The sequence below is a fragment of the Trachypithecus francoisi genome, unplaced genomic scaffold, assembly GCF_009764315.1.
Source record: "Trachypithecus francoisi isolate TF-2019V2 unplaced genomic scaffold, Tfra_2.0 Lachesis_group6, whole genome shotgun sequence".
NCBI lineage: Eukaryota > Metazoa > Chordata > Mammalia > Primates > Cercopithecidae > Trachypithecus > Trachypithecus francoisi.
In genome coordinates this window covers 106952034-106975509 of record NW_022681471.1, presented here as the reverse complement: position 1 = coordinate 106975509, position 23476 = coordinate 106952034, and positions in this window count along the sequence as shown.

Here is a 23476-nt window from a genome sequence, read left to right as displayed (position 1 = left end):
CAAGTGCTGCCTTAAGTCCTTTCAGTACAAGGTCTTGTGTAAGTGGTTTAAATAACATTCCTAGTGCTGGTTAAGCCCTACTACATTTGCTTTAAGGTTAAGCCCTACCACATTCAAGAACCTATTGAGTTGCAGGTACAATATTGACAGGTGCTAAGCTATAAAACGTGGTAAGAGCAGGTTCTTGGGCTGGAGAGGCTTAAACACACACAGATCAATGATTCTAGTATTAATAAAATGTCATATAACTAAATAGCCCAGTGCTATGAAAGCCAATGGGTAAACTTAAGCCAGCCAGAGGGATCAGAGACATTGTCCTGATGTGATAGCACCTGAGCTGAATTGAAAAGAATCAAGAGGAGTTAGCCAGGTGAAGAAAGATCAAAAGAGTGACACAGCATGAATAAAGATCTAGGGGTGGGAAACTTCATAATATTTACTGGATTACTGGGTTGCAAAGTGTAAAGGGGACCTTATCCTTGGTTCCACTCCCATTCTACTTCCCCTCTGGTACCCTATTTATGTGTCTTTATTAAAATAGTGTTTAAAAATATGAATTTTCAATTTGGATAAATGGTATATTGCTTTAAATCATGTTTCTTGCCATTTTTGTCCAACTCTTTAAGATCTTGTTGCATAGCTCTATGATACATGTGGCTTTGTACTTCTAACTGCCATATGCCTCCACACATTTTGCTTATCCAATGCATCATAGTTGATATTTGTTTTTCTTTACATATCCTTGTTGTGACAAACAGCTCTTTGACGGGCATTCTTATTCACATTCCCTAACCAGATGAAAATTTTTCTACTCCCAAATGCTCTGACTCAATAGGTCTCAATTGGAGCCCAGATGATATAGATACAATTAGGCTGCTATAGCAGTGAGGTGATTTACTGACAAGAAAGGTGACAAGAGTTCTCAAATTCTAGCAGGCATCCGAATCCCCAGGAGGCACTGTTAAACAGATTTCTGTCTCAGGGCTGACACACTCTCACACACTGCACTTGCACCACCCTGAGTGGGTGCCCCCTTACATTTTGTGCCCTAGGCAACTTCCCTTTCCTAACATTAGTCCCGGCTCTGGCTGGACACACCCAGAGTTTCTGATTCAATAAGTAAGTAGATCTGTGGTGGGGTCTGATAATTTATATCTCTAACAAGTTCCCAAGTGATGCTGTTGCTTCTGGTCTGGGGACCACACTTTGAGAATCATTGCAACCACTGTTAGGATATTGCTACTTAAAAAGTTTGGCCTGCAGACCAGCAACAGCCACATCACCTAGGAGCTTGTTAGACATGCAGAATGTGGGGCATCACTCCGAATCTAATGAACCAGAATCTGCATTTGAGCAAGATCTCCAGGTGATTGGCAAGCCTGTTAAAGTTTGAGAACTGCTTTGGGATGGATATAGGGAGGGTACATCTTTCTTTTTTTCTTTTTTCTTTTTCTTTTTCTCTTTTTCTTTTTTTTTTTTTTTTGAGATGAGTCTCGCTCTATTACCCAGGCTGGAGTGCAGTAGCACAATCTTGGTTCACTGCAACCTCTGCCTCCCGGGTTCAAGCGATTCTCCTGCCTCAGCCTCCCAAGTAGCTGCGATTGCAGGCGCCCGCCACTATGCCCGGTTAATATTTGTATTCTTAGTAGAGATAGGGTTTCACCATGTTGGCCAGGCTGGTCTCAAACTCCTGACTTCAAGTGGTCCACCCACCTTGGCCTCCCCACATGGTGGGATTACAGACGTGAGCCACCGTGCCTGGCCTGGGAGGGTACATCTTTCTGCCAAGGGAACTAAAACTACAAGCAGGCCCCACATTTCCTGAAAGCAATCAGTGGATATCTTTAAGGTTAAGTTTGTCACTTTAGAGCAATGAAGTGAGGTTGTATCCTACCCAGGGTATCTCATCTGGAGGCACAGCATATCTGCTTGCCCTTTTTTGGTGGTGTTAGTTTTGATCACTTAGCTAGACAATGGTTGGATTTTTTTCTACTACAAAAAGATGTGTTTAGAACTTATGTTCACTTCCTGTTTGATGCAGTCACTAGAGAGAGACTAGCACTTGATCAGCCATGAAGATCAGTTTGGCTGTCCCTCTAGCTCTTCATTGTTGCCCCGGGATAAGCCACAAAATGATCAGAACATCTCTCTCCTTCAAAGAATGTACCGGGCGGACCTACAGGGCTTGGCTGTGGAATGTGGTCAATCCATTCTTGAGACCAGATGAGCTAAAGCAGCTCCTGACCCAGAGCAGCTCAGAGGTGAGAAGGTAAAATTCATTTTCAGCAGAAGGGTAGAAACTGCAGCTAAAGAGATAATATACTATTGATGTCACTTACAATTATCTTGGACAGGGAAGAAAAAGTTATTATAAAACTCACACTCACAAATAAACACACCTGATTCCTGATGTTCAGAAACTTCTGTCTTGATTTTTTTTTTTTGAGACAGGGTTTTGCTCTACTGCCCAGGCTGGAGTGCAGTGGTACGATCATAGCTCACTGCAGCCTCAACCTCCTGGGCTCAAGCAATCTCTATCTCAGCTTCCTGAGTATTTGGGACTCAGGAATGCACCACCATGCCTGGCAAATTTTTTATTTTTAGTAGAGATGGGGTCTCACGATGTTGTTCAGGCTGATCTTGAACTCCTGGGCTCAATTGATCCTCCCACCTTGACCTCCCAAAGTGCTGGGATTAGAGGCATGAGCCACTGCACCCAGCCTTGTCTTGTTGATTTTTAAAGGATCAAAATGATAGCAGTGTAAATTAGTTCAACCATTGTGGAAGACAGTGTGGCAATTCCTCAAGAATCTAGAACTAGAAATACCATTTGACCCAGCAATCCCATTACTGGGTATATACCCAAAGGTTTATAAATCATTCTACTATAAAGACACACACACACATATGTATATTGCAGCACTGTTCACAATAGCAAAGACTTGGAACCAATCCAAATGCTCATCAATGATAGAAATGGATAAAGAAAATGTGGCACATATATACCATGGAATACTATGCAACCATAAAAAAGGATGAGTTCATGTCCTTTGCAGGGACATGTCTGAAGCTGGAAACCATCATTCTCAGCAAACTATCACAAGAACAGAAAATCAAACACTGCATGTTCTCACTCATAAGTGGGTGCTGAACAATGAGAACACATGGACACAGGGAGGGGAACATCACCCACTGGGGCCTGTTGGGGGGTGGGGGACTAGGGAAGGGATAACATTAGGAGAAATACCCAATGTAGATGACGGGTTGATGGGTGCAGCAAACCACCATGGCATGTGGATACCTATGTAACAAACCTTCATGTTCTGCACATGTACCCCAGAACTTAAAGTATAATAAAAAATTATTTTAAAAAATGATGCCTAGTCTAGGGAACAGAAGTCATGTCTAGCTTTTGTAGCAATCTAAAACACCACCCTGTCTCATTCCTCCTTTGAGGCAGCACGTACGAACTCACCTATCTGTTAGAACAAGGAGAAACAGAGGAGACAGCATTAGGGAGGAAAGAAAAATACTAATTAACATTTCAGAAATATTATCTGTCCATGCACCTAACAATATATAAATAGATTTTTGTGGATGAAATTCTCCAGAACACAATGATGCTCCCTTGCAAAAGGTAATAGATGTTTATTGCATAGTTACATAAACTCCTCTCGTGTGAACAAAGTAGAAACACTCATGTCAAGTGACTGAGGGTCACTGTTGCTGCTCCTGTTAAGCCAGGCAGGAGTATTCTGTGCCCCAGGTGCTGGGAAGTATTGAGCAACTAGCAATCACCCAACATAGTTCCAAGGGAATACCATCAGTAACCCTAGCGAGGGAAAGCAGGAGACGTGTTGAGTAAACTAGGCTAATCTCCATTTCTTAATATACCACATACTTTTATTACTCTGCCTTTGTTCACACTTCCCCGCAGCCTGAAATACATCTTCCCTCTGTCCTCTTCCTCTCCAAATCCAGCTTGAAATTCTCCAATGCCCAGCTGAAGTAATTCTGTCTTCTATGAAGGCTTACTAGATTCCTCCCATCCCCATCCACCAACTGGAATCTTTGTCTGGCTCTTAACAGATTATTTGTTTCTCTATTAGAGAGCCCATGTCCCTCATTTTTTCTGAAAATTTTTTTATTGTGGTAAAATATATACAACATAAAAGTTATAACTTTAACCATTTTTAAGTGTACAGTGTCACTAAGTACATTCACAATGTTATCTAATCCTCACCACTATTTCCAGAACTTTCTCACCATCCCAAACAGAAACTCTGTACCTGTTAAACAATAATTCCTCATTACTATTTCCACACAGCTCTTGGTAATCTCTATTCTACTTTCTGCCTCTATGAATTTGTCTGTTGTGGATACCTCACATAACTGAAATCACACAATATTTGTCCTTTTGTGTCTAACTTATTTCCCTTAGCAATGATTTTAAGGTTCATCTATGTTGAAGCATGTATCACAATTTTATTCTATTTTAAGGCCAAATACTATTTCATTGTGTGTATATGCCACATTTTGTTTATTCATTAATTTGTTGATGGACATTTGGGTTATTTCCATTTTCAGCTATCATGAATAATGCTAAGAACATTAATGTGCAAGTATCTATTTGAGTCTCTGCTTTCTTTTTGTTTGAGACAGGATCTCGTTCTGTCACATAGCCTGGAGTGCAGTAGTGCAATCATGGCTCACTGTAGCCTCAACTTCCTGGGCTCAGGTGATCTTCCTGTCTCAACCTCCCAAGTAGCTGGGATTACAGGTGCACCCCACCACACCTGGCTGATTTTTAAATTTGTGTAGAGATGAGGTCTTATTATGTTGCTCAGGCTGGTCTCAAACTCCTGAACTGATGCAATCTTCCTACCTTGGCCTCCCAAAATGCTGGGGTTACAGGTATGAGTCACCACATCTAGCTCATACACCAACTCCAGGCTTGGGGTCATCAAAGCATAGCAGCCATTTTATCAGGTTTTTGACAGAGTTATTCTGATCTCAGACCTCTGCTGTTCTCTGTTTGTTTGTTTGTTTGTTTGTTTTTTTTCCTTCTTCTTTGGCTTTTGGATAACCTAACGTTTGCCACACAGGGTTGTTCTTTTGGTCTCAACTGATGATGATTTGCTTGCCTACTCCCAATACGGAACATAGCATTAAAAAAAAACTTTTTTTTTGTAAAGACAGAGTCTCACTACGTTGCCCAGGCTGGTCTGGAACTCTAGAACACTGACCTTAAGTGATCCTCCCACCTCAGCCTCCCAAAGTGCTAGGATTACAGGCATGAATCACCACCATGCCCTGCCTGCACAGCAGTTTCTGCTCAAAGAGTAGAATGCTACTCCCCATCCCCTGCTTTATGGAATCTCTTTCAGCTACTCTTGAGTAATTGAACACTGCATATTTATAGTTCTGAAATTGCTGTGGTCAGGACTGTTGGCATTCACCAATCTGGTTGTCCTCTTTGCTGGGCACACAGCTAAACTACATTTCTCAGCCACCTTTGTATCTAAGTGGGATTGTGTAACTGACTTCTGGTCCTTGGAATGTGGACTGAATTGATGTGTGTCACTTCCAGGTGTAACCATAAAACATTCCACCTAATCTCCTATGTGTGTGTTTCTCCATCTCCGTTTGGTGCTAGATGGCACCAAAGCTACTCTGAAGTCACAAAATGGAGGAATCCGGATCCCAGTCATCACTTGGAGGCCCAAGAGAGCTGCTCAAACAAGACTGTCTACACAGCACTTTGAGGGAGGAAGAAATAAACTTCTATCGTGTAAAACTGTTGAGATGACTTACTCTAATATACCTACCCTTCTAGTTTTGCAACTTTCTTTAATGTAGACCTAGCCAAAGACCACGTGAAGCTGTTCTAGATAGCCCTGCTCTTGACAATTCTAATAACTATCTTCCATCATTCCCATCCCTGTGTCTCAAAGTAGGTGCTCACCCCTTGACTCAATGTCATCTTAAGCTTGTCCCCTATGTTCCTGGCCATCCTTTTCAGGGGAAGGAAGATAACCCTGTCCTAAGTTTCTGGTGGAAGAGTATTAATCCCAGTGCTTACTAATCCATTCTTGGGCTGCAAAGTCCCCCTCGAAATTCTTTCCAGAGGGCTTAGAAACCATGTATAAGCCAGGCGCGGTGGCTCACGCCTGTAATCCCAGCACTTTGGGAGGCCGAGACGGGCGGATCACGAAGTCAGGAGATCGAGACCATCCTGGCTAACACGGTGAAACCCCGTCTCTACTAAAATACAAAAAGATTAGCTGGGCGAGGTGGCGGGCGCCTGTAGTCCCAGCTACTCGGGAGGCTGAGGCAGGAGAATGGTGTGAACTCGGGAGGCGGAGCTGGCAGTGAGCCAAGGTCGCGCCACTGCACTCCAGTCTGGGTGACAGAGTGAGACTCCGTCTCAAAAAAAAAAAAAAAAAAGAAACCATGTATAAATAAGATATCCAACAGCTTGTTGTGACGTTCCTATTAAGTGTGCATTAAGCAGGACCCTATGCTCCCCACTTATTCTTTATTTTACAGTTATTAGTTGAGTGCATGACCATTGTTTTTTAAATCACCATTAGGCCAAAAATAATTAGCAACTGGAGAGTATAAATTCTGAATTATTCATCTTTATATCTCCAATAAAGCCTAACATATCATACTACAGATTGAAGCACTCAGTGACTATCTCTTGAATTTAATGAGGCAGATAGCAGAAGTTTTACCAATACACTCATGACCTCACTGATTCAACCCACCTCCTCTAGCCTACCGAATATGTGAATTTACAGAGAGTCTGATGCAAGATTTATCCCTGTAATCTGGGAAATAAATATTTTCTAAACTCTTTCTTAGACATCAGTATGAATCTTTCCATCAACTTTATTGAGGCATAATTTACACATAATAAAATGCATAGTTATTAAATGTATAGTCTAATGAGTTTTGACAATTACAGACAGGCTTAGAACCACGATATAAATCATTTCTACTGTACCCAGAAAGTTCCTTCATTCTCCTTTAATATCCCTTCACCATTACCATTCCTGTTGCCCCAGGGAACCACTGATTTTCTTTCTATCACCATAAAATAGTTTTATTTGTTCTGAAACTTTATATAAATAAAAAGCATAGAGTATGTGCTGTTTTGTGTCTACCTTCTTTTATTCAACTTGATATTGGTGAGATTCATCCAGGTTAGTGCACGTATCTGCAGTTTCTTTCTTTTTATTGCTGAGTAATAATCCATTGTATGAACACACCACCATTTGTGTAACAATTCACTTGTTAATAAACATCTGGGTTGTTTCTGGTTTTGGGGATATTCTGAATAAAACTGCTATGACATCTTGTACAAGTCTTTTGTGGACATATGTTTACATATGCTTTGAGTAAATACCTAAGAGCAGAAATGCTGGGTTATAGGGTAGATACATGTTTTAACTCTATAAGAAACTGTCAAGCCTTTACCCAAAGTGGTTGTTCCATTTTACACTTCCACCAGCAATGTATGTCTAGTTCTTCCACATCTTTGCCAACACTTGGTATTGTCAGCCCTAGTATAAGTGTATTTATAGCGATTATTTATTTATTTATTTATTTTGAGATAGAGTCTCGCTCTGTCACCAGGCTGGAGTGCAGTGGCATGATCTCAGCTCACTGAAACCTCTGCCTCCCGGATTCAAGCAATTCTCCTGCCTCAGCCTCCCAAGTAGCTGGGACTACAGGCATGCACCACCATGCCCAGCTAATTTTTTTTTGTATTTTTAGTAGAGAAAGGGTTTCACCATGTTGGCCAGGATGGTTTCGATTTCCTGACCTTGTGGTCCACCCACCTCAGCCTCCCAAAGTGCTGGGATTACAGGCGTGAACCATCGCACCTGGCTGCGAATATTTAATTTTAGAAGGAGAGAGAGAGGGAACGAAGATGAGAAAATGAGGAGAGGAGAGGATAGAAGGGAATGTCAGGAAAGGGGAAGGTAGGACAGGAGAGAGCAGTTGGGGAGAAGAGAGGAAAAAAAGGGGAGTGGAGGGAAGGGAAGAGGAGAGAAGGAGAGAAGAAAAAAACACAGTCTCTAAGAAGTAGAGTCATAAACACAGCCAGGTTTTGTGGTATCTGTTCTGATCTCTTATCAGCTAGAGTGCATTGCCTTTCAAGGGAGAAATATGAAGCAGTATTCTTCCTGTTATTGTGGGGGTGGTATGAGCTGGACATTGCATAGAGTTTATTCTAGGGAGCTGGTATTTTTTCAAGTATAATTTGGACTGGAAAAAACTGCAATTCTGGAAGAATTATCTGCATGCCAGGAACTGGCAATAATTTTGAAGTTCCTGTTCATGTTGTGAAACCTGGCTGCTTTGTACTCGCAGAGGGAGACATCTTTTTTTCTCTTTTGTTAAAACATAAAAACGAAGGCTTTATTCATAGTAGGCACATTCAAACTAATGATCAGTAAAGAGGCAAAAGCCAGTGGCTATGACAGATAACATGAGGAGAGGAAAAGAAGGGCAGGACATACATTTTTTTTCCCCCAAGACAGAGTCTCTCTGTCACCCAGGCTGGAGTGCAGCTCAAAACTGATCTTGTTCATCAGGAAAACAGAATGAACACGATTATGGGGTATGATTCAAGGAGCTAGTCTTTCTAGAGTAAAAGTATGGTCCTTCTGGGAATGATGAATTTGAATACAGAAAGCAAAAGAAGGATTCTAAGTAGTGAGGCCAAAGTGTAGATTAAAAAAAAAAAAAATTAGAAATGAATATCATTGTGAATATTTGCTTAGTTTCCCAATTATTCTCCTTGTTGAGACATAATTTAATGCTACTGTCTTGTCACATACTCCTCCAACTCCTGATTCAGAGTTCTTGATTGTTGGAGAAGGGCCCATGAGCTTTAAACCTAGAAGAGAGTGAAGGAGAAGAGTGTTCCTAGGTCTCTCATTTTGGGTCCCTCACTGTGGATCCAGTGGGCAGTGTCTCTGGGGACAATTCATGAGAGCGATAGAGGCAGCTCCTCAAGTTTACATTAAAAGAGATATTTGCCTCACTTACCACTACTCAACTCTTACCCAGCACCCTCACAACCACTAGCAAGGCAAAGAGGGTAAGCTCCCACTATCCCCTTTAGCTATGCCTCTTGTGTTGCCCATTTGTGATCCATTTTCCCTAAAATCCATCCTTAACTAATTGAATTAAAGCTCCTGGTGCATGGGATACATATAGCTTTTATTCAGTCCTTCATTTGATAATATTGATTGAAGTTCTGCTGTGTGCCAGGTACTATTCTAGGGCTGGGGATATAGTGGTGAATAAAGCAGACAAAAATCTCTGCCTTAGTACCAGGAGGAGGAGAAGGACAATAAAAATAATATCTCAATTATAGAAAGTACTAGGAGATGATGTACATGCAGAAGGAAAAAAGTAGGATAAAGGAGAAGTGTTGGGGACAGGCAGGGAGGTGTCACTAGGGTAATAACAAGTTATTGTTAGTATCAATGTTATTGAAGCCAGATTTCACTGGGCCCACAAAGTGGGATTTATCTTACTCCTTCCTACACCACCACTAACATGACAACCTAGAACTGTCAAATGATTCTAGATGATCCACTCCTCATTCTGGGGAAGGAGGCTACATTGAGATCTAATTACGTTCTCTGTAGGTAGTGACATCACCATCATGCATCTCAGTACCTACTGGATATCTGGTGATTAACCAAGACTAGGGAATAAGGCACAAGTGCCACTGTATACAGTTTAAATGATGTGTGTGAATTCACCACCACCCTGCGGTGTACAGGGTACGTGTTGGTTGATAGCCTTTTATTCTTTTCACGTAAATAGCGTATCTTCCAAGCCTAGAACTCTTTTTATAACATGGTGTTATAGCTGGTGTAGTATTTTTCTTTATAGATGTCATGATTTCTGAACAATTCCACTATTTAAGAACTTTTAGTTTCCAATTTTCACTGTGATGAAATACTTATAAATGTTACTTTGGGCATATTTGTGGTTTTCCTTAAGATAACTAAGAAAAGGTAGAATTGTGGATTCAGAAGATATGAGTAGTTTTAAGATTTTTCTAACACAAATTAGCAATTGCCCCATCTCTCTAGCCAGGTATGAGAATGTTTATTTCTCTATACCCTCACCAATGCCTGTTTTGTCATTCTTTTTTTAGCTTGAAAGATGACACTTAGTATCTCATTAATGTTTTCAATTGCATTAGCCTTGATTGTGAGGTTTTTATGTCTCCTTTTGGAAATTATCTATTTTTAATTGGAGTGTTTATCTCTTTCTCATTGATAATTGATTGATAAGAGCTTTTTACATATTAAGGATCCCAGCTTTTTAAACTGTCATATAGTTTGCAAGTATTTTCCCCAGTTTTAAAATTGTGCTTTTTCTTTACAGAGTTTTAAAAAGAAATGTATTGATGTTTTTGCACTTAAACTTTTTTTAAGTTTATCATGACTTTTCTCCTATGCTTTTTTGATAAGAAATGTTTACTGTACCCCCTAAATTACGTGAATATTTATACAAATTCTCTTAATTTTCTATATTTTAACATTCAATTACAAATAAATATCTGGAATTTATTTTTGTGTATGGGTTGATGCAAGGCTCTTTAATCTGTCCCAGATACTTGTCTAATAGTTCCAGGAATAGGACCATCTATTAAGCAATCTCTACACATATAAAACACCAAATGTATCATATACTAATTATTCATAGGTACTGCTTGAGGCTGAACAATTCGGGATTGCAGTTTTAGGGTCAAAAATAGTAGAATATTGGCAATTCCATGTGATTCATCCTGATACTAACTTGTGGCAAAAGTTAAATTCCCTTTTATTAAAGAATAATGTAGAATATTTTCATAATTGAAAAAATAAGCTTAGTTTAAAAAATTCAGATGTGGCTGGGAACGGTGGCTCAAGCCTGTAATCCCAGTACTTTCAGAGGCTGAGGCAGGCAGATCATGAGGTCAGGAGATCGAGACCATCCTGGCTAACACGGTGAAACCCCGTCTCTACTAAAAAAATACAAAAAACTTAGCTGGGCATGGTGGCGGGTACCTGTTGTCCCAGCTACTCGGGAGGCTGAGGCAGGAGAATGGTGTGAACCCAGGAGGCAGAGCTTGCAGTGAGCCCAGACCATGCCACTGCACTCCAGCCTGGGTGACAGAGTGAGACTCTGTCTCAAAAAAAAAAAAAAAATCAGATGAGTCTAACCAAGAAATTTTAGCTAGCAAGAATAATAAGTTGTAGATATGAGATCAATCAGTGGGTGGAGTTGACTCAAGCATTTTTCTGCTTAAAACAAAAGTAAATGCTGCACACTGCATTTTTAAAATATAGTATTCTTTTCTCCCCTGTGGACTTTTGGTCCACTTCACAACAGCTAAGCTGGCTCACTGAGCAAAGCTCTTGCTATAAGGTCTTTCCAGATCTGTCTTTTCCTGCTGGTCTCATTATTAAAAATGTGCTACTGTCGGATATAAATGATGTTTCTCACTAAGTACGTTCAATAGCATTTTCTTTTCACTCTGTTTTTCCTCTGAATCTAACAATAAGCCATTTTCCCTTGGTGAAAAAAGATCCCAAGCCTCTCTGACTGTTCCCTGGCTTGCAACTTGGCATGACTGGCAGTCTGAGTGATTGATCCATAACCTTTGGGCACTCAGGCAATTATAAGTTGCCCGTAAGCTTTGCTGTGCCAGCAGAGCAAATAAAAATACTTGAGGATCTAACTCTGGGTCAGCAAAGCTCTCTTTTCATGTTTTTATATGAAATAAGGATTTTCCCTGTAAGATGGAATTCTTTAGAGAACAATAAATATATTTATATATTTTTTTCTAATCACCATAGAAACATAATGGTTATTTCTTTTTCTTTATGCCTTTTTTTTTTTTTTTTCATCCAACCTTCAACATTTCCTTCTAACGCTGGATGGGAGTTCCTCCCACTAATCTAGGAATAGGGGTTAAGAACTCCAAGTTTCTGGGATTCAAAGAAAAATTAAAAATCAGAAATAGCCCTCGTAAAAGAAAGTTTCAATATTTCCATTCCCATAATTCTGGGAGTTGTCTATGATTTTTACTTTTGCTAATGAGGCAAAAATAACTCAAGGGCTGGTCCTCTTCTATCAGGAGACAAATATTATGAAACAGGACTGGCATTTGTTTCAGAGTTCTGCCTTATGCAGAGGCATATGTGTATGTGCTTGTAAGAAAAAAGGACATTTTCTCAGCCAAGACAGAATGAGCTGTAACAGACTGATTACTAAATGGTTTATAACCAAATCTCAGTAGTGGAAAAGAATATTAAAGGTTATATGGTTCAATCTCCTGTCTACGAATACGCTCATTCAAAACAGAAGGGCCAAGTTAACAAGTTTTGGAAGCTTCTAAACACTATCATTATCTCAGTGTATGACTGCTGTCTTCCCAAAATGTTCAATAACACATGTATTTTTCAAATTGATTGTCTTTAGAATTTCATGACATTGAGAAAAATTGCAGGCATCCTAGCCTAGGTTATAAGACTCTTAGGAAAATGATGTTTTTCCAGGAGAGTAACTGGCTCACTTTTCTGTTTTGTTTTAGCTGTTGTTTACTGGCTGTAGGAAGAGAGAACTGCTCCTAATCTCCTTGTGATTGATTGTTAAATTCCTGGCCCTCCCCACATTGCAACTCCCTGTCCATGCCCTTGTGTAGTTCCCCCACCCCCACCCCACAGACACTCGGCTTGGACATGTGACTTCCTTTGGCCAATGGGACATTAGCAAATGTGACACAAGCAGATACTAGTCAAGTGCCTGTGCATTGGGGCTTACCTTCTCTTATGCTGCTTTTTGAATCCAATTTTGATATGAACAAATCTAGGCTGATCAGCTAGAGACATGTGGCCCAGCCCATACCCTCTGACAGACATGTGAATGAGACTATCTTAGACCATTCAGTCCCAGCTGAGGTACTAGGTGACTGAGACTGCAGAAGGCAAGACCAGCAGAAGACCCACAGAGCTGAACCCCTTGTACCTCTCCCTTAATCATGCTCCCCAGCAATTTTCTCATCCTGGCTATAGCCAATAATCCTATTCTGCATCAGTATTGGAGAAGCTAAGCTTTGCTGTAGAAAATGACCACAACCCATCCGAGCACTCTCAATTTAAACTTGTTACGACAAATCTCTAATAGGCCTTCAGCACTCCTGGCTATTCTATTATGTTTCTCTTGGAAATTTACTTTCCATATCTGAGACAATCACTTCACACTTTCTTCTCTCTTTCTCCAATGCCCCTCCTGTAGTGACACTAATTTTAAGTATAAAGTTCAATGAGTTTTGACAGATGTATACACATGTGTAAACACCACTGTGATTGAGATATATTTCCAGCATCCCAGAAAGTTCTTTCATGCCTTTTTGTAGACATATGTTTCCATTTCTCTTCAGTAATACCTGGAATGGATTACTGGGCCAAAGGGTAGTATATTTCTCAGATTTAACCACCAAATCTAAGAACTAGTGAGTTTTGCCAGCATCACAGCAGGCAGCTTCCCAGCGAGTTTCACCACTACCTTAGCAGGCAGCTTTCTAGTCAGTTTCTCTGGCCCCCCAGACACTGGTTTGACCCTTCAGTGAGCTTCTCTACCCTCCGTTGGGCTACAGCTACACCATCTCCAACGAGGTCTAAACCTCGGCCCTGGTGGTAAGAATGTGTCCTCTTTCAAGTTTGTTCCTTCTTAGACTGCTCTCCCTCAGCCCTAGAAATAGTGGCTGCTTCCTTCATCTGCTATTCCTGTAGAGTTAGTTTCCATCTCCTAGTAGTTAATTCTATTACTAGTTAATAGGTATTTATATTAAATCTTCCCTGTTCAAACTACTGGTGTGTTTTCAGTCTTCTGACTGAATCCTGACAAATATAGCCCAACCATCAATTCTTTTCCACTGTGCCTTGGGAACTTGTTCTGAAATACCCACCCATTCTCATTTCTACTGTTAGCAGCCAAGTTAAGCTGCCAGCATATTTTATTTGAATAAATGCAATAGCGTTCCATCTAGTTTTACTACTGTCCCATTTGCCCTCTTCCTAGACCTCTACAATCCATTCTCCGTACAATAGTCATAGCGAGCTTTAATATAAATCTAATCACATTACTACACTGCTTGAAACCCTCCAATAAGGACTTATGGTTTCAGCTTAGAGAGGTAGAGAGTTAGAAAGGGAGTCTCTCCCACCTATTCATACAAGGGAAATCTGGACAAACTGCAAATTAATGACTTTTCTTGAACCAATCAGAGAACCAAGGTTATAGGGCCACTACCATATAACCCAAAATCTAAGGAAAGCCAGATTCTTTCAAGGAGATACAGGACCTGAACATTTGCTAATCTGGAACAACTGCTTCTGGATTCCATATAAGCTGCTAAGAGGATTCAGCTAAATGCTTTTAATAAATTGCTAAGGGCCAAGTGTGGGCTAGTTTGAAGACTTTATCCTCTTGCAGGATTTTCCTCCGCAAACCCCACCAGGCATTCATAGGAAGGATTGGGTAGAATTCTGATAAAGCTTCTAGCATGGTGCTGGCTGGGGAAGGGAACAGCAGCCACTGCTAAAACTGTGCTCAATCCAGCTCTCCTACCTCCTCCGTGGAACAAAAGCTTAAATGTGTAGGGGTAAGAACAACAAAAACAGACATCTTAGGGCACTGGTGAAAACCCACTGCAGCTGGGGAAGACAGTTGAATAAAAAAAGCTCTATTTCTGAAGGAAAGGTGGAAACATGTGATAGACCATAACTACAGCTGGAGGCAGGGCAGGAGCATTTGTGAAGGCCATGCCCCTGAGACTCAGTGGCACAGCCTCTGCTTAAACTGAGGCTTAGTCAGACTGTCCTAGAATCCTCCCATCTCCTGGCCCTTACCACAAGTCAACAAGCATCAGGGGAAAATAAGAGTAGAACAGAACTGAGGAGCTGCAAGAGACGTATTATACTCTCAATGTGGTGCAGCACCAATGGAAAACTTAAGGTGAAAAAAAGGAAACATTGAGAAAGCAACCTCTGGCAAACCTGGCCCACACCCTAAACACTAAATATCACAGAGGAATTTGAAGCCTTTGTTTTACCGAGGGTATCCATAGCAACAACAAATCTCACACCCTGACTAGGTTAACACAAACCTCCACGCTGAAGGCTTAGTAGAAGGTGTGCTCAGCTCCAAGTGTAAAAATATTTACCTCACTATTTACTGTCCTGTTTGAAATATAGGCTTTGAGTAAAAATATGAAGCATGCCCCCCAGAAGGCAAGAACACCTTCCCAAAAGACAAAGAAATCATCAGAACCGGACTCAGATGTGACACATATGTTTAAAAAAAATCAGATGGCGAATTAAAAATAATTATGACTAATATGTTAAAGGTTGTAATGGAAAAAGGCAATATTTTAGGAGAGAGATAGAAATTATAAAAAAGAATCAAATGGAAATGCTAGAGATAAAAACCACAGTAACAGAGGCAAACAATGCCTTTGATTGGCTTATCAGTAGACTTGATACAGCAAAGTAAAAAATCAGTGAACTTGAAGATAGGTCAATAGAAATCATCCAAACCAAAATGCAAAGAAAAAAAGAAGGGAAAACACAAAACAGCATATCCAGAAGCAGTGGGACAATATCTAGTGGTTCAACATATCTTTCACTGGAATTTCAGGACAAAAGAGAGACAACAAGGAACATGAAATATTTGAAGAAACAATGGCCTAGAATTTCTTAAGATTAATGACAGACTCCAAACCACAGTTCCAGAAACTCAGAGAACACCAAACAGGATGAATAACACACACATATATAATACTATATACATTTTGAAATAATGTAATTCCATGTTCAAATAATATTATGCCACTTCACTTTAAGTATATATATGCATATGTATATATGCGTAGACTCAAAGTATCTTTCCAAAAATATTTATTGATTATTGTGTTGCTGCTGACAGATGTCCACAGTGTCTTTGATATTCCAGGAAGTGGAAGTTAATTATCCTCCCCTCTCCTTGAATGTGGCTTGGTCTTAGTGACACGCTCTAATGAGTGGAATGTGGAAGCGGAAAAAAAAAGTAACTTTACAGTGAAGAAATCAGACACCACCCTAACCAAGTGATTGTGGTTAACATCACCAGTGATAAGACACATTGATACCATGTGCCCCTTGATATAACGCAATGGGGAAGGTATTTCACCTTGTGTTATTCTTCTAAAAAATTTGTAACTTCAATCTAATCATGAGAAAACTTCAGACAAACCCAACTTGAGGGACACACTGCAAAATACCTGACTGGTACTCTTCAGAGGTGCCAAGGTCACATAAGACAAAGAAAGACTGAGAATCAGTCGCAGATTGGAGGAGAGTAAGGAGACATAACTAAATGAAGTATGATATTTTGGATTGGAAATTGGACTAGAAAAATGACATTAGCTCAAAAATGGGTGAAATCTGAATATGTATAGTTTAGTTAACAGTATTGTACCAATGTTCATTTCTTAGTTTTGATTCTTGTACCATAGTTATGTAGGATTTTAAAATTAGGGTAATCTGGGTGAAGAATACACAGGAACTCTCAGTACTATCTTTGCAACTTTTGTAAATCTAATATTTATTTCAAAATAAAAGTGAAAAATAAAACAAATCTCCAGTGATTTTCTATAGTACTTAGAATAAAATTCAAACTCATACCACAGCCTCCATGATCAGGACTTAGCAGAACACTTAACCCCCATTTTGAACTACTGTCTCCTTTAGTCTCTATACTCCAACCACACATATCCTCCCTTAAGGTCTTTAGTCTGGTGGTTCCTTTCACTAGGAGTGTTCATTGCACATATTTTCTCCACATGGCTATATTCTCGCCATTCACATTTTAGCCTGAGAGGCCTTTCCTACAAAGCTTCTGAAGAAATCTCTACTATTCCCATCAGCTATTCTGGGTCTCATTACTTTATTTTCTTCATGTCACTCACCTCTATGAGACATTATTATTTTATTTTATTTTTTGAGATGGAGTCTCACTCTGTTGCCAGGCTGGAGTGCAGTGGTGCCATACTGGCTCACTGCAACCTCTGCCTCCCAGGTTCAAGCGATTCTCCTGCCTCAGCCTACCAAGTAGCTGGAATTATAGGCGCCCACCACCACGCCAGCAAATTTTTGTTTTTTTTTAGTAGAGACAGTGTTTCACCATGTTGACCAGGATGGTCTTAATCTCCTGACCTCATGATCCACCCACCTCAGCCTCCCAAAGTGCTGGGATTACAAGTGTGAGCCACCACACCCGGTCAGACATTATTATTACTATTTATTCATTGTGGCTTCTCTGCAGTATAACATAAGCTTCATGAGAGTATAAAGCTCTCTAGTAGTATCCAAATGATCTTATCTTACTTATTGTATCATTGGAACCGAGAATAGCACTGGCACATAGTAATTACTCAGTAAACATTCGTTGAAAGAATGAATGAATCACCTTGTTAGATGCTACACTCAGAACAATTGAGAGAACATCAGATTCATCTTATATTATGCTCTCTCTCAGTGAAATGCTGCTCAGAATCACCTGATAATTAAATGGTTAACTAAATAATATTTAATTTAATATTTCTCTATTTATAATGTACTGAATGTTTGTGCTCCCCCTGCCCCACAACTGCCGCCTCCTCTGCCAAATTCATATGTTGAAATTTTAATCCCCAAGGTAATGGTATCAGGAGGTGGGGTCTTTGGGAGGTGATTAGGTCATGAGGCTGGAGCCCTCATTAATGAAATAGTACCGTTATAAAAGGGACCCAGAGCGCTCTTTCACTCTCTTTCTGCCATGTGGAAGATCAACGAGAAATTGGCAACCCAGAAGAGGGCCTTCACCAAAACCTGATCATGTTGGCACCCTGATCTTGGACTTTCAGCCTCTAGAATCATGAGAAATAGATTTCTCTTGCGTATAAATTACCCAGCCTATGGCACTTTGTTATAGCAGATGGAGCTGACAAAGACAAATGAATTACAGGACAAAGTCAATCCTAGTTCAGGTCCAGGAAACTTCAGAGCAATGGAGAATACAGGGCAATGAAATTGAGGGAAGAAGAAAACAGTCCAGGATTGAACAGGATAGATGCTGTTCTAAAAATGGAGGGAAGAAACAAAACTCATTCTCACCTAGAGAAGGAAGGCACCCCTACACACAGAGGAAGCATAATTCTTGAATAAATATTTACATATGGAGGGTAGAAAATGAAATGTAGTTTAAAATAAAATACTGATCTTCCTAGGACAGAGAATCAGGCACCTTCTAAATTCAAGAGATAATTGGGCTAAATGCAGTAAACAGAAAAATTAGGTAAATATAGCAAGTGCTTAAAAGCTTGGGCTTTGGAATCAGATTGACTTTGTTTGAAACTTGTCTTCCTCATTTATTAGCTGTGTGACTCTGCGCAAGTATCTCTTCTCTCTGAGCCTTGATCTCCTCTATAAAATGGGATACTACTACTTTCCACATAGGATTGCTGTGTGGATGGATATAGTGCATGCCCAGCCCTTAGCACAGTGTCTGGCACATATTTACCACTGATCAATATCGGGTACATTTCTATTACTAGATTGTGTGCTCCATTATACTTACCTTGGAAATGAGCATCATGGGGAAAATGTGAAAATTCACCCTCTTGTTCTTTTTTTTTTTTTTTCTCTCTCATTCTTTTTTTAATGCATCAGTGTCTCACAAATGTTAAGGTATTTGTGAGGTGCATTGGACCCAAAAGACTTTGGAACTTGTTGAAAGACAGCTTAGTTTCCATGAGAAACAAAGCACAAAGATTAGTATGCAGTTCCAAGTATTTTGTAAGTCTAGATGTGATTATTTTCACAACCTTGTCATTCATAACTAAGTTTTGCAGGCAGTTAAATGCATTATGAATCTGTGGCTTTTCTTGGAAGGATTTCAATTCTTAAAGCAATTGAACTCACACAAGAAGAAATAGTTTGCTTACTATCCGCCATTACCCATGTCTGCTATTTTTACTAGAAGGTCCATAACTGTAACTGCAGATGACATTTACACCTATACAACTGGAGGGTCAAAGTACAGAAATAGGTTTTATTAAAACATACTGAACTACTACTAGCAGATGAACTAAACAACAACACATATTACATGTGTAGTTTAAAAAGTTTTCTAGTTTGAAATACTTATACCTTAAAAATGATATATTTTCTCATTACATACATAACACATATCATGATAAAAATTTTGCAAAGTAAACCATGAAGAAAAAAAATCCTTCATAATCTCACCATCCTAAGTTCACCACAGTTAATAATTTTAAATATTTTCAGCCAGTCTTTTTCCTAATGAGAACTAAGCAGAGCTGGAAGGAACCTCAGAGATTATCTAGCCCAACCCACTCATTTTATGAATGAAGGGAATCTATTAAAAGGTAGACTCTATTCCTGGTTTTGTTTAAAGTTGTTTAAACAAGAGTAGTAGACTCTAATAAGACAGCTCATTACGGAGTATAGATGTGTTTCGCTAAACCCCAAGTTGCACCATGGGTCCCTCAAGAGCTGGCACAGACGGAGAGAGCCTGACCAAACCCAGTTAGCTTCTAAGGCCTTCCTGCTTTGATCATTGTCCTGTGATGATGTAATACTTGGGGCTGCAGCAGCCATTTTGTGGCCATGAGGTGACAAGTCTAAGGCCACAAAGCTGAAATGGAATGATAGAAAGAACATGGGTCCCTAATGACATAATTGAACTTCCAAACCAACTCTAAAATTGTCCACCCTCAGATCTCTTGGTGAGAAAATTAAACACTTTTATTGTTTAAGCTCCTTTAAGTTGGATATTCTGTTACTTGTAGGCCCTAAAATCTGAATTCATAAACCCTCTTGAGCACATATAGGTATTTATTCTCTGCCTCAGTGCCTTTATTGGTAAAATAAAGATAATATATACACATACTGTACATTTGACAAAATTGTACACATTCTTTTATATTCTACTTCACTTTTTCGTTCTGTGATAGGGTCTCACTCTGTTCCCCAGGCTGGAGTGCAGTGGTGTGATCTTGGCTCACTGCAGCCACCACCTCCTGGGTTCAAGTGATTCTCATGCCTCAGCCTCCCGAGTAGCTGGGATTACAGGTGAGCACCACCACTCCTGGCTAATTTTTGTATTTTTAGTAGAGATGGGGTTTCACCATGTTGGCTAGGCTGGTCTTGAACTTCTGGCCTCAAGTGATCTGCCTGCCTAGGCCTCCCAAAGTGCTGGGATTACAGGCATGAGTCACTGTGCCCAGCCCTTGTATTCTGTCACCTAACATTAAATTATGAGATTCTCCTGTGCTCTTCAACATGTTTTTGCAAAGCATAATCTTTGATAGCTCAGAGATTTGTCATGATTTCTCATAAACACCCGTATTATTGAGCATTTATATTGTTAGCAAATTTTCTCTTGTGTAAGTAAAAGTTGCAATGATTCCTTCTTGTATATGTCTTTTTTGTATATTCACTTATTTTCTAAGGATAAGTTCCTGGAAGTGGAAATACTGTGTTACATTTTGAAGCTTATAATATCAATTGCCACAATGTCTCCCCTCTGTCACTACTCCTTCCACACTAACCTGGCTATTAAGTGTGCACATGAGTATGGAATACTCTTTTTAATAGTACATTTACAGATTCAAAATTTATATGTATACACTGAAAAGTTTCCCTTCAATCTATGTCCCCTAGCCACAAAATTTCCATCTCCAAAGTTCGAGAAAAATTTCCAAATCTATCCTAAACTAGGATCTTGACATGAAACTGATGGTACAAATTAAGTAATTTGAGGATAATTTAATTAAAAGATTAATTAAAATTAAAAGTGAAGCAGCATACTAGAAAGCCCAGAGGGATAGTATAATACCCTGGAGCTAGTAACAGGGGGCCTTGAGTCTAGAGGGTGAGAGAGGGAACCTGATCCTGGAGGCAGGAAGGCTGTGTGGAGAAGGTAGCCTTAGAGAAACTTTGACCTTCAATTGAGGGAAACAGCCAGCCCATGGCAACCCCACCAGGAGGGTCCCAGTGAATCAATTTCCTAAGTTCACTGCTCTCTTGCTGGTGCTTTATTCTGACTAAACCCAGTGGAAACCAGAGGGCAAGGGAGCCTACACCCACCCCCTTTGATACTAGGAAGCCTGATTTGGTGGTGGCATCTTCTATTTTCAGTGTCAGCATACAGAGGACAGCCACATCTATTTTTATTGTTGGTATACTAAGGAGAGCCACATCGAGTTTTTCAACAATAGCATTGCCCTCTTCACCAATGCATTTCTTACTTCTTTAATAAAGGAAGGGCCCTGAGGGCCTTCCCAGAGAAACAAATCCGATGGAATTTTGCTAAAAATTAATTGAAAGGCCTGCTGTGAACCTGTGTGTTTATGGAGTTACATGAACTCATCTAGGCATTTTCAGTGCCTTGTGAAGGCCCCAAGTCACACATAGTCCATTCTTACATTCTCTCTCCCTGACCTTGTGACTTCTACTCAGTTCTCTGCCAGGCAGTTCCAGCGTGTCTGCCATACATCATCCTGTCTGCTCAAGCTTCAAGGAACTATCCCAGTAATGTATTAACACCAGCCCCTGGTGTCATTGCCAGGAGTCAAACTCTGAGTCATCAAAGTCATCCCGTGACAATACATTCTTCCCAATCCAGCCTTACAATCCACTCCCGTGCTTTACTCCCACTTTTGTTGCCACAGTTCTTGTTTGTACAAACAGACCAGGTCTTGCAATTGTTTAGATGGGCATGCCATTTCCTCCTAGAACACGGATTGTATTTCCATTCTTGGCAGGTGCTGTTACCTGACTTATATTACTGGTCTGGCAGCAGTGAGGGAAAATAAGGCAAATCTTGAGGAGGATAGCATCCTTGAGAGATATCTGTGTCCAATGGTGCTGTGGTCTGAATGTGTCCCCCAAAATTCAAATGTTAACACTTTATTGCCAACGTGATAGTATTAAGAAGTAGGTCCTTTAGGAGGTGATTAAGTCATGAGGGCACAGCCCTCAGGAAAGGGATTAATGACCTTAGAAAAGAGGTTGAAGGAGTGCCCTAAGTCCCTTTTCCCTTCCATCTCTTCTGCCATGTGAGGACACCACGTTCATTCCTTTTTTCTTCTTGTCACCCTTCTGCCCCTTCTCTCATGTGAAGACACCTAGATGGTGCCATCTATGAGGAATGCACCCTCACAAGACACCAAACCTGCTGGTGCCTTGATCTTACTAGCCTCCAAAACTGTGAGAAGTAAATTTCTATTCTTTAGAAATTACCCAGTCTCTGGCATTTTGTTGTAGCAGTAAGAATGGACGAGGACAGGTGGGGTCTTCTCAGGGTCTCCAGGTGTGGAGAGACTGCCATCTCCTAGCATGGGGAAGGGAGCTGCTTCTGCAAGTCCAAGTGACTATGGAGGGAATTAAGATTCTCAGGCTTGCCTTCCCAAATGTCCCCATCCTAGTTCTCAGAGTCCCATTCTTTTCTTATGAAGGGCCTGACTTTGGCATAGAACTGTTGAGACTGTGCATTCATCTTCTGCTATTCTGCTACAATCACATCCTGAGCCAGATTTTCAGAAAAGCCTGCCTGGTGGCTGATGAGATTAGGGTCTCTCTAAATGCTGCCATGAAGGCCTTGTGAACTTCACATAGTGTCTTAGACAATTAGGTGAGCTGAGCCTAACACTTCTTTGTTGCAAGGCATCCAATGCTGTCAAAAGCAACCACCCTACTTGACTACCTTTATAATTTCTAGTACCCCCATATTGGTCAAAAGGAGCAGCCTTTGATCTCCTAATCTTTTGCCCTCAATTTATATTTCATCATAATAAACCCACATGCCTATGCAGTAGCTCGAGTAACCCTGATGCTAGTGGGTATCATAGATTATTAGTGCCCCAAATGACCACCAGCAATAGAAATCATTTTGCTTTCAAATTATTGTTCATTCTAGCTCCAAAATCCCATCCTGACTTGGCTTTCTATAGTCATTCCTGCTACCAGTTGTCACACTTGGATTATTTAGAAAACAGGGCCTAACCCAATGCTTACTCAAAACATGCTAATACTTTATGAGAATGGAGTTTTCCTGGGACTTTTCTGGTTTTATCACTGAATATCCTACATCCTGGGAATGTCCTCAGTTGTAGGAAGCTGGGACAATTGGTCACCCTAATTGAGTGGTACATTTTAGGGTAGCAAGAATGAGGGAAAAGGGGGACAAGACAGGAAAGTAGGCAAAGCAAATGCAAGGTGATGTATTAAGCTGACCAGAACTTCAAAATAAGAATATAGTTGATTTCTCACTTATGTGACTTATTTCCTGACAGGCTGCACCAAGCCACTGCTCTTGAGAATATCCACTGGAAGGAGGAAGAAAG